The sequence below is a fragment of the Halichoerus grypus genome, chromosome 7, assembly GCF_964656455.1.
Source record: "Halichoerus grypus chromosome 7, mHalGry1.hap1.1, whole genome shotgun sequence".
NCBI classification, from domain to species: Eukaryota; Metazoa; Chordata; class Mammalia; order Carnivora; family Phocidae; genus Halichoerus; species Halichoerus grypus.
In genome coordinates this window covers 27,970,835-27,984,531 of record NC_135718.1, presented here as the reverse complement: position 1 = coordinate 27,984,531, position 13,697 = coordinate 27,970,835, and the positions used below count along the sequence as shown (strand labels likewise).

The 13,697-nt window shown below is 40.0% G+C and overlaps 1 protein-coding gene across 1 annotated transcript in view; it reads right to left on the bottom strand.

Annotated features, from left to right (window-relative positions):
• Window positions 1-7,430: 7,430 nt before the first annotated feature.
• The window catches only part of SEC31B (SEC31 homolog B, COPII component), a 64,405-nt gene continuing 58,138 nt past the window's right edge, over window positions 7,431-13,697 (bottom strand). The window contains exon 27 of the mRNA XM_078077233.1: window positions 7,431-7,697. The gene's annotated coding sequence lies outside the window, so the exon portion shown is untranslated. The remainder of the gene's footprint in view (window positions 7,698-13,697) is intronic.

Genomic DNA, 13,697 nt, shown 5'->3' with positions numbered 1-13,697 from the left:
TACATTACATCATTAGTTTTAGATATAGTGTTCCATGATTCACTGTTTGTGCATAACACCCAGTGCTCCATGCAGAACGTGCCCTCCTCAATACCCATCACCAGGCTAACCCTTCTTCCAACCCCCTCCCCTCTAGAACCCTCAGTTTGTTTTTCAGAGTCCATTGTCTCTCATGGTTCTTCTCCCCCTCCGATTTCCCCCCCTTCATTCTTCCCCTCCTGCTACATTCTTCTTCTTCTTTTTTTCTTTCTTAGCATATATTGCATTATTTGTTTCAGAGGTACAGATCTGAGATTCAACAGTCTTGCACAATTCACAGCACTTACCAGAACACATACCCTCCCCAGTGTCCATCACCCAGTCACCCCATCCCTCCCACCCCACCCCCCACTCCAGCAACCCTCAGTTTGTTTCCTGAGATTAAGAATTCCTCATATCAGTGAGGTCATATGATACATGTCTTTCTCTGTTTGACTTATTTCGCTCAGCATAATACCCTCCAGTTCCATCCACGTCGTTGCAAATGGCAAGATCTTATTCCTTTTGATGGCTGCATAATATTCCATTGTATATATATACCATCAGATGGCTCCTTCTTACCTTTCAGGTCTCACCTCATAAATTGCCTCCTCTGAAATGCCTTCTATGACCACACAATCTAAATAGGCCTTTTGGGGTGCCTGGGTGGCTCACTCGGTTAAGCATCCAACTCTTGATTTTGGCTCAGGTCATGGTCTCAGGGTCCTGGGACCAAGCCCCAAGTAGGGCTCTGTGCTCAGCAGGGAGGCTGCTTGAGATTCTCTCTCTCCCTCTCCCTCTGCCCTTCCCCCCCTCTAATCGTGTGCAGGTGCGCACATGGGCATACTCTCTCTCTCTCTCAAATAAATAAATAAATCTTGGGGCACCTGGGTGGTTCAGTTGTTAAGCGTCTGCCTTCAGCTCAGGTCATGATCCCAGGTTCCTGGGATCGAGCCCCACATAGGGCTCCCTGCTCCGTGGGAAGCCTGCTTTCCCTCTCCCACTCCCCCTGCTTGTGTTCCCTCTCTCGCTATGCCTCTCTGTTAAATAAATAAATAAAATCTTTAAAAAATAAAGTAAAATAAATAAATCAATAAATAAATAGGCTTCTGATCATTTCCTATTAATTACCTTGTTTCATAGCATGTATCATCTGAAATTATTTTGTCATTTGTTCATTATGTATCTCCTCCCCCACCTCTGTAGTGTAAGTTCCAGGACATGAGTTGGTCTCTGTTTTCTTCCCAGCTGTATCCCTGTCCATAGACAGTTTCTAGCACAACACAGGTGCTCATTAAATATCTGTTGAATGAATGAATGAAGGTATTCAAGCAATCTGAAAGCAGAGCAGCCTGTTCTCTCCTTAAATATCTCCAGAGAAGATTCCACCACTTTCTGAAAAATGAATTCCAGCATCCAATAACTTCTAGTTGTCAGAAAGGTCCTCCTAATATCCAACCTAAATCCTTCCTAAGGCAATTGCTGTCTCTTCTTGTTTGGCCCTCAACGGAATCATTAAATTGCCTTTTTATAGTCAGTAATAAATTTGTTATTGGCCTTCTTAACACTAGTGCTACTTCTCACACTTTCTAACACTGTTCTCTTCTGTCTTTGTCAAAATTCTCTGGCTCAAGCTTCATTTGTGAGCCCAACACTGAATATGAATATTACTGCTTGAACATGCCTATATAAGGAAATCTCAACTTAAAAAAGTAGTCTGTACATCATCTCACCTCTTTCTTGATCTCTTTTTCTATAGGTTCTGCATATGAATGCATAAGGGTCTTTTGTGAGGATGCTTGGACCTTCTCAAGAATCTGTAGGTGCAAATGAGAAGTTGCAAAATACCTCAAGGGTGTAGATCCTCGAAAAGCTTCCTCAACATGGCCAGCCCACCTGGGCTTCGGCGCCCACACAAAGCCGGTCACAGGTGCAAGGTCTGAACATTTTTAAAAGGGGCACCTGGGTGGCTCAGTCGGTTAAACGTCCAGCTCTTGATCTCACCTCAGGTCTCGATCTCAGGGTTGTGAGTCCAAGCCTTGAGTTGGGCTCCACTCTGGGCATGGAGCCTACTAAAAAAATTAAATATATATATATTTAAAAATTTATTTAATAAACAAATATTTAGTAAACAAGATAATAAGGATCTCCTGGGGTCCAGCTGCTTGGACTGCTCCCACCTAAGCAAGGGGCCAGGGATGGGTCCTAGGAAAAGGCCCAGACTGGACCAAAAAGTCCACAAGTGCCACTTATACCAGCAAGACCAGTACCATCGGCTGACAGGTAAAGCCTGGTACAGCCCGGAGGAAGCCCCAAGAACCAGGATATGACCCAGCGTAGGCTGCAAGGACCTGTCTTATCTTAGCTTGGCTGCCCCAATAACTCAGCCTGCACCGAGGTGATGACCCCACAGCCCAAAGTTGGGATGCCAGCCCCTCTTTGGCCTGGGACTTGGACCCCAGAAGGAGCAGGCAGCTGGGGGCAGGGTGGGATGGGCAAAACAGGTGATGAGGATTAAGGAGCACACTTGTTGTGATGAGCACCGGGTGTTCTATGCAAGTGTTGAATCACTATATTGTACACCTGACACTAATATTACACTGTGTTAACTGGAATTTGAATAAAAACTTAACAAAAAAGAAAAAGGAAATCAACCAATATAATTCATGTATTTTTTATAATAAAGATAGATAACATGTTTATTCACTAGATGGATAAAATGTACAGGATAAAATTCAACATCATTCATAACTTTAAAAAAATCTCTTATAAAACTAGGAATAAGTGGGAACTTTATCTGATAAAGCCTCAACAAAAACTCCCTGTATCAGGTATCCATCACCGCATGACAAATTACCGCAAAGCTTAATGGCTTAACACGATAATAAACATTTATGTTCTCACACACTTTCTGTGGGTCAGAAATTAGGAGCAGTTTAGCTGGGTGGCTCTAGCTTAGAGTTTCTTAGGAAACCCTAAGAATATTGGTCAGTACTGCAGGTGTCTGAAGGCAGGACGGGGGCTGAAGGAGCCCCTTCCGAGGTGGCTTACTCACAGAACTGGCAAATTGATGCTGGTCGCTGGGGGGAGGCCTCTCTGCCACACTGACCCCATGGAGGGTGCATCAGTATGCTCCCGACACAGCATCTGGCTTCCAAAAAAGAGCAAAGGGAGGGGCGCCTGGGTGGCTCAGTCGTTGAGCTTCTGCCTTTGGCTCAGGTCGTGATCCCAGGGTCCTGGGATCGGGCTCCCTGCTCGGTGGGAAGCCTGCTTCTCCCTCTCCCACTCCCCCTGCTTGTGTTCCCTCTCTCGCTCTCTCTGTCAAATAAATAAAATCTTTAAAAAAAAAAAAAGAGCAAAGGGAAACAGCAATATCTATTATAAAGTAGTCTCAGAAGTCAAACCGCCATTTCCTCCGTATCCTATGACAGAGGTCAGCCCTGTTCAGGGTTGAAGTGTGAATATCATTAGACAAAGATTGTTTGGGGGGCAATATTGGGGACTGGTTATCACAACACCATGCTGAGTATCTTATTTTATGGTGAAACATTCAAATTATTCCCTTTAATTTCATGAACAAGACAAAGGCTGCCACTACCACACTTCTATTCAACATTGGACTAGAGGACTTAGCTGACACAGAAAAACAAGAAAAAGAAAGAAAAGGAAGAAACAGTCACTATTTTCAGACCATATAGATGTGTCAACATAGAAAAAGGCAAAAAAATATATATATATACCACAAAACATGGGAATTTAGGTGAATAATGTTTCTGGATACAAAGCCAATGCATAAAAATCGGCTGAATTTTCATATATCAGCAACAATCAGTTAGAAAATGAAACTTTAAAAAATGATTTCAGTTACAATGACAAAAAAAATATGAAGTACTTAGGGGTAAACCTAACAAAATACATTTATGACCTTGATGGAAAATACTATAAAACTTCACTGAAAAGCATTATAGAAGACCTGACTAAATGGAGGGCTTTATCATAGTTGTGGACTGGAAGACTCAGTGTTGGGAAAATGCCAGTTCTCCCCAAATTAATGTGCAGATCTAATAAATTCCAATCAAAATCCTGAAAGTGTTTTGAGAAGAGGGAAGAACCGACAAGGCGATTCTGAAGAACTAGATGGAAGGACATGCCATACAAAATATAAGGGATTATTATAAATCCCTAGTAATTGGGGCGCCTGGGTGGCTCAGCCTCTAGGCATCTGCCTTTGGCTCAGGTCATGATCCCAGGGTCCTGAAATCGAGCCCCACATCGGGCTCCCTGCTCAGTGGGAAGCCTGCTTCTCCCTCTCCCACTCCCCCTGCTTGTGTTCCCTCTCTCGCTGTCTCTCTCTCTGTCAAATAAATAAAATCTTTGAAAATAAATAAATAAATCCCTAGTAATTAAAAATGTATCTTACTGATTTAGAGACAGACAATGTAACTAATGAAATAAAATAGCCCATGCATAAATGGAATCTTGGCTTATGATAGAGCTGATAGTAAAGAGCCATGGAAAGGATGATAGCCTTTTTGATAAATGGTACTTGGTTACAGATGAAAAATAACTAAGTAACTACCTTACCCCATACACAAAAATCCATTCTAAGCGAACCTGGAAGCCAATGTAAAGAGTAAACTATAATGGAACACTACATCAAAAACTAATGATGTATTGTATGGTGACTGACATAACATAATAAAATTAAATTAAAAATAAAAGAGTAGACTATAACATTTTCAGAGCACAACATCAAAAACTATCTTTACAACTGATGGGTAGGAAAGCATTTCTTTTTTTTTTTTTTTTTTTTTTTTTTTTTAGATTTTATTTATTTATTTGAGAGAGAATGAGATAGAGAGAGAGCATGAGAGGGGGGAGGGTCAGAGGGAGAAGCAGACTCCCTGCTGAGCAGGGAGCCCGATGTGGGACTCGATCCTGGGACTCCAGGATCATGACCTGAGCCGAAGGCAGTCGCTTAACCAACTGAGCCACCCAGGCGCCCCGTTCTTAAAGAAAACACAAAAGGCACAAGTTACTACTACTACTACTAATAATAATAAATGTGTTTGAATCTCAGATGTCAACAATTCTACAAGGCACCATTATATTAAGAAAGGAAAAACATCGCCAATTAAATTGTAGGACAATGTTTTCTTATTACTTAGAATTTTTTACCTTACACTATTATAAACTTATTTTTTAATTTTACTTTTTTAGATTTTATATGCATGCATAAGAAAGAAAATTTGAGGGAAATAAACCAGTCAAAATATTCCTAAAATGTTTTCATATTCAGAGCCTGAATCTTAGAAATAGTTTTTGATTCCATTCTTGACAGCTGTGTTTTCCACATAGCAGCATCCTCTACCATCAGGAACCCTGGTGATGACTGTGCTTCTTCTTTTTTTTTTTTAATTGAAGAGTATTTTGCTATGAGATTGGATATTTATTTAATAAGATCTGTGTTCAATGTGGACTCGTCTCTGCGATTAGCTGTGGAGTGTTTGTTGTGCCAGTCTTCGGGTCGTTTTCTGGGTTATTTACACTGATGGGGGGTGTTATCTAGTTGTGTCAGTAGGACAGGTGAGCTTAGGGCCCTCCTACCCTGCCATCTTCCCTGGAACTCTTCAGGATTTTCTCCCAAGCCAATGGCTCCTATTTTGCAAATTTTGACACTTCCTTTGACACTTCCTTGATTTACCAGGAATTGTCAACAGCATATTTCAGCCAATCACCAGGATTTATATATTTTCTGCATAGTCTTTCAATAGTCTCTTGTTTGATGGGGAGCCTGGAAGGTTCAGACAGTTAAGCATCCAATTCTTGATCTCAGCTCAGGTCATGATCTCAGGGTTGTGAGATGGAGCCCAGTGTCAGGCTCCCTGCTGGGTGTGGAGCCTGCTTAAGATTCTCTCTCTCCCAGGACGCCTGGGTGGCTCAGTCGGATAAGCATCTGCCTTTGGCTCCGGTCATGATCCCAGGGTCCTGGGATCGAGTCCCACATCCCACATCGGCCTCCCTGCTCAGCGGGGAGCCTGCTTCTCCCTCTGCCTGCCACTCTCTCTCTCTCTCTCTGGCAAATAAATAAAATCTTAAAAAAAAAAAAAAAGATTCTCTCTCTCCCTTTCCCTCTGCCACTCCCCTGTCTGGAGAGCTTTTTCTCCCCATCTCTTAAAAGAAAAAAAAAAAAAGTCTGTTCTTTGAAATGTCAAAGAATTGCCCTTGTCCAGTATGAGATTGGGAGTCACAGTCAGGTCCCTGGATGGGCAGGTAAGAACAATTACACCATGACTTGTTGCCTGGCTGGCGGGCATGGAAGACTCATCAATTGTAAGAGATGCTGTATTAGTTTCCTATGGCTCCCATCCCAAATTACCACAGCTGTGGGGCTTAAAACAAGGCGCATTTATTCTTTCATTTCGGGAGGCTAGAAGTCTGCAATCAGTTTCATCAGGCCAAAAGCAAGTATGGGCAGGGCCATGTTCCCTCCAGAGGCTCTAGGGGAGAACCTATTTCCTTGCCTTTTCCATTTTCTAGAGCTGCATTCCTTAGCTCATAGCCTCTTCCTCCCTCTTCAAAGCCCAGTTGCAAAGCGTCTTCAAATTTCTCTGAACTTCCATTGTCCTGTCACATCTTCTCCCTTCTGTCACTTCAATCAAACTTCCCTCTGCCTCTTCCTTATAAGGACACTGGCAATTACATTTTAGGGCCCTCCCAGATAATCCAGGATAATCTCTCCATCTCAGAATCCTTAATTTAATCAGGCTTGCAAAGTAACATTAGCCATATAAGGTAAGCATCACAGATTTCAGGGTTTCAGACATGGATGTCTTTGGAGGACACTATTCAGCCTACCACAGATGATAAATGTGAAAAAATATGCATCTATGAATTGATGAGATATGATAATATCAATCATGGCTAATTTGCTTTTGGGGCACCTGGGTGGTGCTGTTGGTTGAGCGTCTGACTCTTGGTTTCGGCTTAGGTCATAATCTCAGGGCTGTGGGATCCAGCCCCGCGTCAGGTCCTGTGCTCAGCACCCAGGATCTACTTGAGGTTCTCTCTCTCACTCTCCCTCTGCCCCTCCCACTTATGCTCTCTTTCTAAATAAGTAAGTAAATAAATAAATCTTTTAAAAAATAGCTAATTTGATTTCATGTGCCAAGTACTGTTCTATGAGCTTCACGTATAATTACTTATTTGTTAAGTTTGACACAAGAGACTACCTTTACAACCTAGGGGTAAGGAAGGATTTCTTAAATAAGATACAGAGGCATGAACCATAAGTGAAATGATAATAATAGTAATATGAATAAATTGCTATCAGTAATTACACTAAATTATTACATTTTGTTAATTATAACATTAAAATTAAGAAGTTCTATTAATCAAAAGACACTACAGAAAAAGTGAGAAAACATACCACAAACTTGGAGGAGATATTTGCTATGCATACAGCTGACAAAAGTTTAACGTGCAAGGTATATAAAGAATTCCTGGGGCGCGTGGGTGGCTCGGTCGTTAAGCGTCTGCCTTCGGCTCAGGTCATGATCCCAGGGTCCTGGGATCGAGCCCCACATCGAGCCCCGCATCGGGCTCCCTGCTCCGGGGGAGGCCTGCTTCTCCCTCTCCCAGTCCACCTGCTTGTGTTCCCTCTCTCGCTGTGTCTCTCTCTGTCAAATAAATAAAATCTTAAAAAAAAAAAAAAGAACTCCTTATAAGGAAGAATTTATATTCATTAAAAGAGGAAAGACAACCTAATAGAAAAAGTAGGTACAAGACTTAAACATACACATCATAAAGTGCCTAAAGGGGTGCAAAACACTAGTTGGAGTGTAAACTGTCACAATTGCTTTGGAAAATAGTTTAACATCATCTTGTAAAATAGAAGATGTGCTAACCCTATGATCACAAATCCCACTTTAGGTATATACACTAAAACTGTTGGGATACATGTAACAAAAAACATGTGTAAGAATATTGACAGCACCACTGTTAAATACTAGCCCAAATAATATCAGCAGTAAAAAATGGATAAATCTGTACAATTGAATACTCCATATCACACTGAAAATAAATTCATTTCAGCTACATATAACAGTATGGATAATCTCAGGAATGTATGTTAAATGACAAAAAGCAAATCGCAGAAAAATACATATGGTACAATTTCATTAATATAGTTCAAAAAACCAAGCCAAACAATATTGTTTAGGAATAAAACATATGAACAGCAAAGGCAAGCTAAAAAAAAAAAATTAGTTTTCCCTATCAATTTTTCTTTCCTAGTCTTGGCATATTTCTTCCAATCTTGGCATCCAGTGGAAATGGCTCAAAGTAAAAAGGAATGGGTTACCCAGGATCCCTGGGTTACTGATTGCTTCCCACCTAGACTTTCCATATAAAGACTGGGAATTCTAAGTAGAGGTCATATACTGGGAAAGAGGATCACTGCCACAAGTTATGTTATTCAGCATTGAACTGTCTCAGGCAGTTATCAAGTTAAATAAGTTGCTGCCATCCTTTTTGGTTGTACAAAACCTTACGCTCAGCCTTGCCCCTTCTATCCACTCTTACAGGGCTTCTAGACTCTCTAAGTCATCTATTTTAGAAAGCATTTTGCTCTCCTATATTTCTCTTTTCTACCATCAACATTCTTCTTCTTTTGAAAAAAAAAATACATTGAATATTCTCAAAGACCCTGAGAAGCTCAGCTTAGCAGAGATACTATTTCCTCTCTGTCATTTCCCCTTTCATCCAAATTCTCAGAAAAGGAAACCTGACTGGCTCAGCTGGGTGATACCAGCTTATAACCATTTATGGTGGGGATGACAGAAGGCAGCTCTGTGGCACAAAACTGATCCTGAAGGTCCCCCATTGGAGGTAGGATAGCCCATAAAAGCAGTCATTATGAGCTGGGTAGATACTCCAAAAGTGTTCTACTAAAGCTATTATTTATAATAATTCAATGAATATCCTTGTATATATGTCCTGATAAACATTGTCTAATTGCTTTCTTAGGATAAAATCATAAAGGTGTGATTATTGGATCAAATGTATTAATATGATTGAAATTTTATTTATTTATTTATTTTTAATTTTTTATGATTGAAATTTTAAATTCATATTATCAAATTGTTCTCCAAAGCATTGGATTAATTCACACTCCTACCATCGGTGTATAAAATGACCATTTGACAAAACATAATATTCTTGTCAATATTGGGTCTCAGTTTTTAAAAAGATTTTATTTATTTTATTTATTCGAGAGGGAGAGAGTGGGAGGGAGAGGGAGAGAGAATCTGAAGCAGACTCCATGCTGAGCACGGAGCCCCGTGTAGGGCTTGATCCCACAACTGTGAGATCATGACTTGAGCCGAAACCAAGAGTCAGACGCTCGACTGACTGAGCCACCCAGGCGCCCCTCAGGTCTCATTTTTTAAAAACATTTGCCAGTTTGATAAATGAAGGTGGTATCTCATTGTTTTCATCTGTCTTTTCTTTTATAATCAGTTAAAGCTAAATTTTTTCATCTGCGTTTTGGATATTTTTATTTCTGAACTTTTGAAGAGCTTACCCGTATAAATTAGCTATTTTTAAATAGGGCTGTTTTTTCATCCTAATAGTTTGTAAGAGCAACATAGATGTTGAAAATATTTCTATTTCTATTAGTCTTTTTAATATGTTTATAGAGAGGGGGCGCCTGGGTGGCTCAGTCGTTAAGCATCTGCCTTCGGCTCAGGTCATGATCCCGGGGTCCTGGGATCGAGCCCCGCATCGGGCTCCCTGCTTGGCGGGAGGCCTGCTTCTCCCTCTCCCACTCCCCCTGCTTGTGTTCCCTCTCTCACTGTGTCTCTCTCTGTCAAATAAATAAATAAAATCTTTAAAAAAATATGTTTATAGAGAGGTGTTTGTTTGCTTGTTTTTTGGATGCCTGGTTCAATCTAAAAAGGATACTTTTGCCTAAACATTGACTGTCCTCAGATCAGTTTTTGTGTTTGTGTGTGTGTGTGTGTGTGTGTGTGTGTGTGTGTGTGTGTGTTTAGAGAGAGAGAGAGAGAAAGAGAGAGTGGGGTGGAGCGGGGGAGCAGAGGGAGAGAGAATCTTAAGCAGGCTCCACGCCCAGCACGGAGCCCAATTCGGAGCTCAGTCTTACAACCCTGAGATCATGACCTGAGCCAAAATCAAGGGTCAGACCCTTAACCAGCTGAGGCACCCAGGTGCCCCGTCCACAGATCAGCTTTAGAATAGATTAAAAAAAAATACTCTGGAAAACAATAGATTAAAGTATTAACAAATAAATAAACAAATTAACAAATAAATATTGAAAACTTAATAAACCTGAAGTGCCAGGCATATATTCAATCACAGTGGCCTCTATTGTAATAAAGAGCTAATTGCATCCTCTTTCATTCACTTAACATGGATCAGTAATTGTCTCTTCTCACTTGGATTTCTGCAACTGGCCCTAAATTGTCTCTGCCTCTAGTCTCATCCATCATTGCCAAAAAAATAATCCTTCTGGTATACAAATTTTATGTCACACACCCGCTTATCACCCTTTGGTGGTTTCCAGTGGCCTTCAGGATAAAGTCCAAACTCCTCAGCACAAGGTCCTGCCCCACCTGCATCCTACCTAATCCTCTGGCCTTCCTTCTATCTCCATGTCACATCACCCACACTACGGCCACAGAGAACCACCCACAGTTCTCCACATGTACCCCGCTGCTTAACAGATTTGTTATTCCTTCTGTGTGGAACCCCCTTCCTCCTTGTGACTATTGATGAACTCTTGTTTATTTTTTGGACTCCCCCCACTCTTTACATATGCTCAGAAGCCTGTCTGCTCTGCCCTGTTTCCTTAGGTACCCAGCTGCTATGCTTCTATAGCACCTCATGCACTTCTTGCCCTTAACACTTCTGAGCGTTTACTGGTCTGTTTCTTCCAGACTACAAATGTGGTGACAGACTTCTCTATGATTATAATTCAGGGTCTTACCCAGGGCTTGATGCATCACAGACCATTAAGTTTTTGCCAATTAAATATAGAGACAAATGAACATTTCTATGTTTTCTCAGGAAAAAGTACAACAAAGCAAGTATACCACTATCAGAGATTTAAGTAGGGATAAAAAAATATAGCAGAGTGTTAGGACATTAATAATCATTTAAAAGAGTTTACCACTTGGGTGTCTGGGTGGCTCTGTGGGTTAAGCATCCGACTCTTGATTCTGGCTCAGGTCATGATCTCCGGGTTATGGGATCAAGCCCTGAGTTGGGCTCTGTGCTCAGAATGGTGTCTGCTTGAGATTCTCTCTCTCCCTCTCCTTCTGCCCCTCCCCCTGCTCTCTCTCTCTTTCCTTCAAATAAATAAATAAATTAATTAATTAAAAAAATCATTTTTAAAAATGTTTCCTACTTAAGAGCATTTAGTATATTGCTTTTTTGCCCTGTGCCTTTATTTCCACATTTTTAGGTCTAAAAGGATAGTAGCAAGCAAACATCTTATCTTCAGATAAACTAGGGTAGAAGAAGATTCAGAAATTTGGTTGTAAAATGCTTTGATATATCAATTGTTGGTATAAAATTCCAGGAAACCTAAAAACATCTTGTTTCAAATATCTATAATATTAAAAGTTATTAAGTAATGTAATGTAGTTCATTTTTAGAGGAATTATGTAAATGCAGTTTATTTTTACATAGAACCTTCTATTTGAGGTCATCAAGAGGAAATTCCAGTCATAGGATTTAGAGAAGATGAGAGATTGAGAAAATTATATAAACCTCAAAGTTGCTAAGAGACTAGATCTTAAGTGTTTTCACCATGAAGAAGAAATGATAATTATGTGAAGTGACAGAGGTGTTAGCTAATGGTAATCAGACTGTAATGTATCAGACCAACGCATTGTACACATTAAACTTACACAAGGTTATATGTCAGTTATATCTCAGTTTTCAAAATGGAATATTATAAAAACCCATAACAAACAAACAAACAAACCAGAAACAGACTCAGGAATACAGAGAACAAACTGGTGGTTGTCAGAGGGGAGGGGAGTGGGGGGAAGAGTCAAATAGGTAAAGGGGATTAAGAGGTACAAAAAGAAAAAAAAACAGAAGGTTCTAAAGTTGAAAACAAACATGAAGTACTATGGGACTCATAAATTTATATATAATCCATTGTACCTAAGACACTGAGATAACTCTATTCTCCAGTATCAAGGTGATTAAAGCAGCAACACTTAAAGAAAAATAAAATAAAATATAACCATGAAAAAACCCCCAGCAACACTTAAGTCCAAATTGGAATAAATTAAAAGTTGCCAATTCTTTTGCTAAGCTGAAAACAACCCAAATATTCTGCAAAACAAGGGTGCTGACAATTTATACACCTGACAATTTATATAATCTTCCTCCTTGGAAAAAAAAAGAGAGATCTTTAGGCCCTAATATAGAAAGCTGCATAATATATTATTAAATGAGAAAAGCAACTTGCAAAATATAATCTATATAATCCCATTTTAGTGAAAATTTTATATACATATTTATATTCATACGCGCATATTTTAAAACCTATAAGATCATCTAAAACTTAGCAGTTTTTATACTGGAGTGCAAAGTAGGAGGTGGGTCATCAAAGAGGATTTGCACTCCTTATGTATTTTTGTCATGTTTAAAATTTTACAATACGAATGCATTAATTTTGTACAAAAGATAAGGGTATTAAATTTTCCCTTTGTGGGAAAAAATTCTGAGATAGTGGGGGAGTGCATCAAGAAACTTGTTTTAAATTAACTCTTTTTTCACAAAAAAATCACCCAAGTGTGTTCTACCTCCTATAAGTTTTTTCTATCCCCTGGGAAGTAATTCCCTAGTCAAGTAAATGCAAAGAACTTTGTCCCTAATGTTGTCAGGGAAGAAGTCAAGATTGAAATTCAGGAGTCATTACTCTTTACCTTCCTAGGACTTGACTCTAGGTCTTAAATAGACTTGGCTGCTTGCTTCCTTCCTTCCTTCCTGCCTGCCTGCCTTCCTTCCTTTCTTTCTTTTTTAAAGATTTATTTATTTATTTGAGAGAGAGAGAGAAGGGGGGGCAGATGGAGAGGGGAAGCAGACTCCCCGCTGAGCCAAGGGAAGCAGACTCGCCTCTGAGCCAAGAAATGTTGGTCTCCATCCCAGAAATCCGAGATCACAACCTGAGCCTAAACGGAGAGTCAGAGGCTTGAGCTCAAACCAGGAATCTGAGGAGTCAAATGCTTAATGACTGAGCCACCCAGGTGCCCCTGGCTGCTCCCTTTCTGAATGACAAAGGACAGAAAGATCTAGGAGGGTACAAACTTTTAGTTGTAAGATGAATAAGTTCTGGCAATCAAATGTACAGCATGGTGACTATAGTTAATAATACTGTATTGTGTACTTGAAAGGTGCTAAGACAGCAGGTTTTAAATTTTCTCACCACACACACACACACAGTAACCGTGTGAGGTGATAGATGTGTGAATTAACTTGATTGTGGCAATCATTTCACAATATAATATATACATGTATCAAAACATCACATTGTACACCTTAAATTTATACAATTTTTGTCAATCATACCTCAATAAAGCTGAGGGGGAAAAGAAGAGAGAACGAAGGACCTAAAGTTGAGTGGAAGTCAAAATCTACTAAGC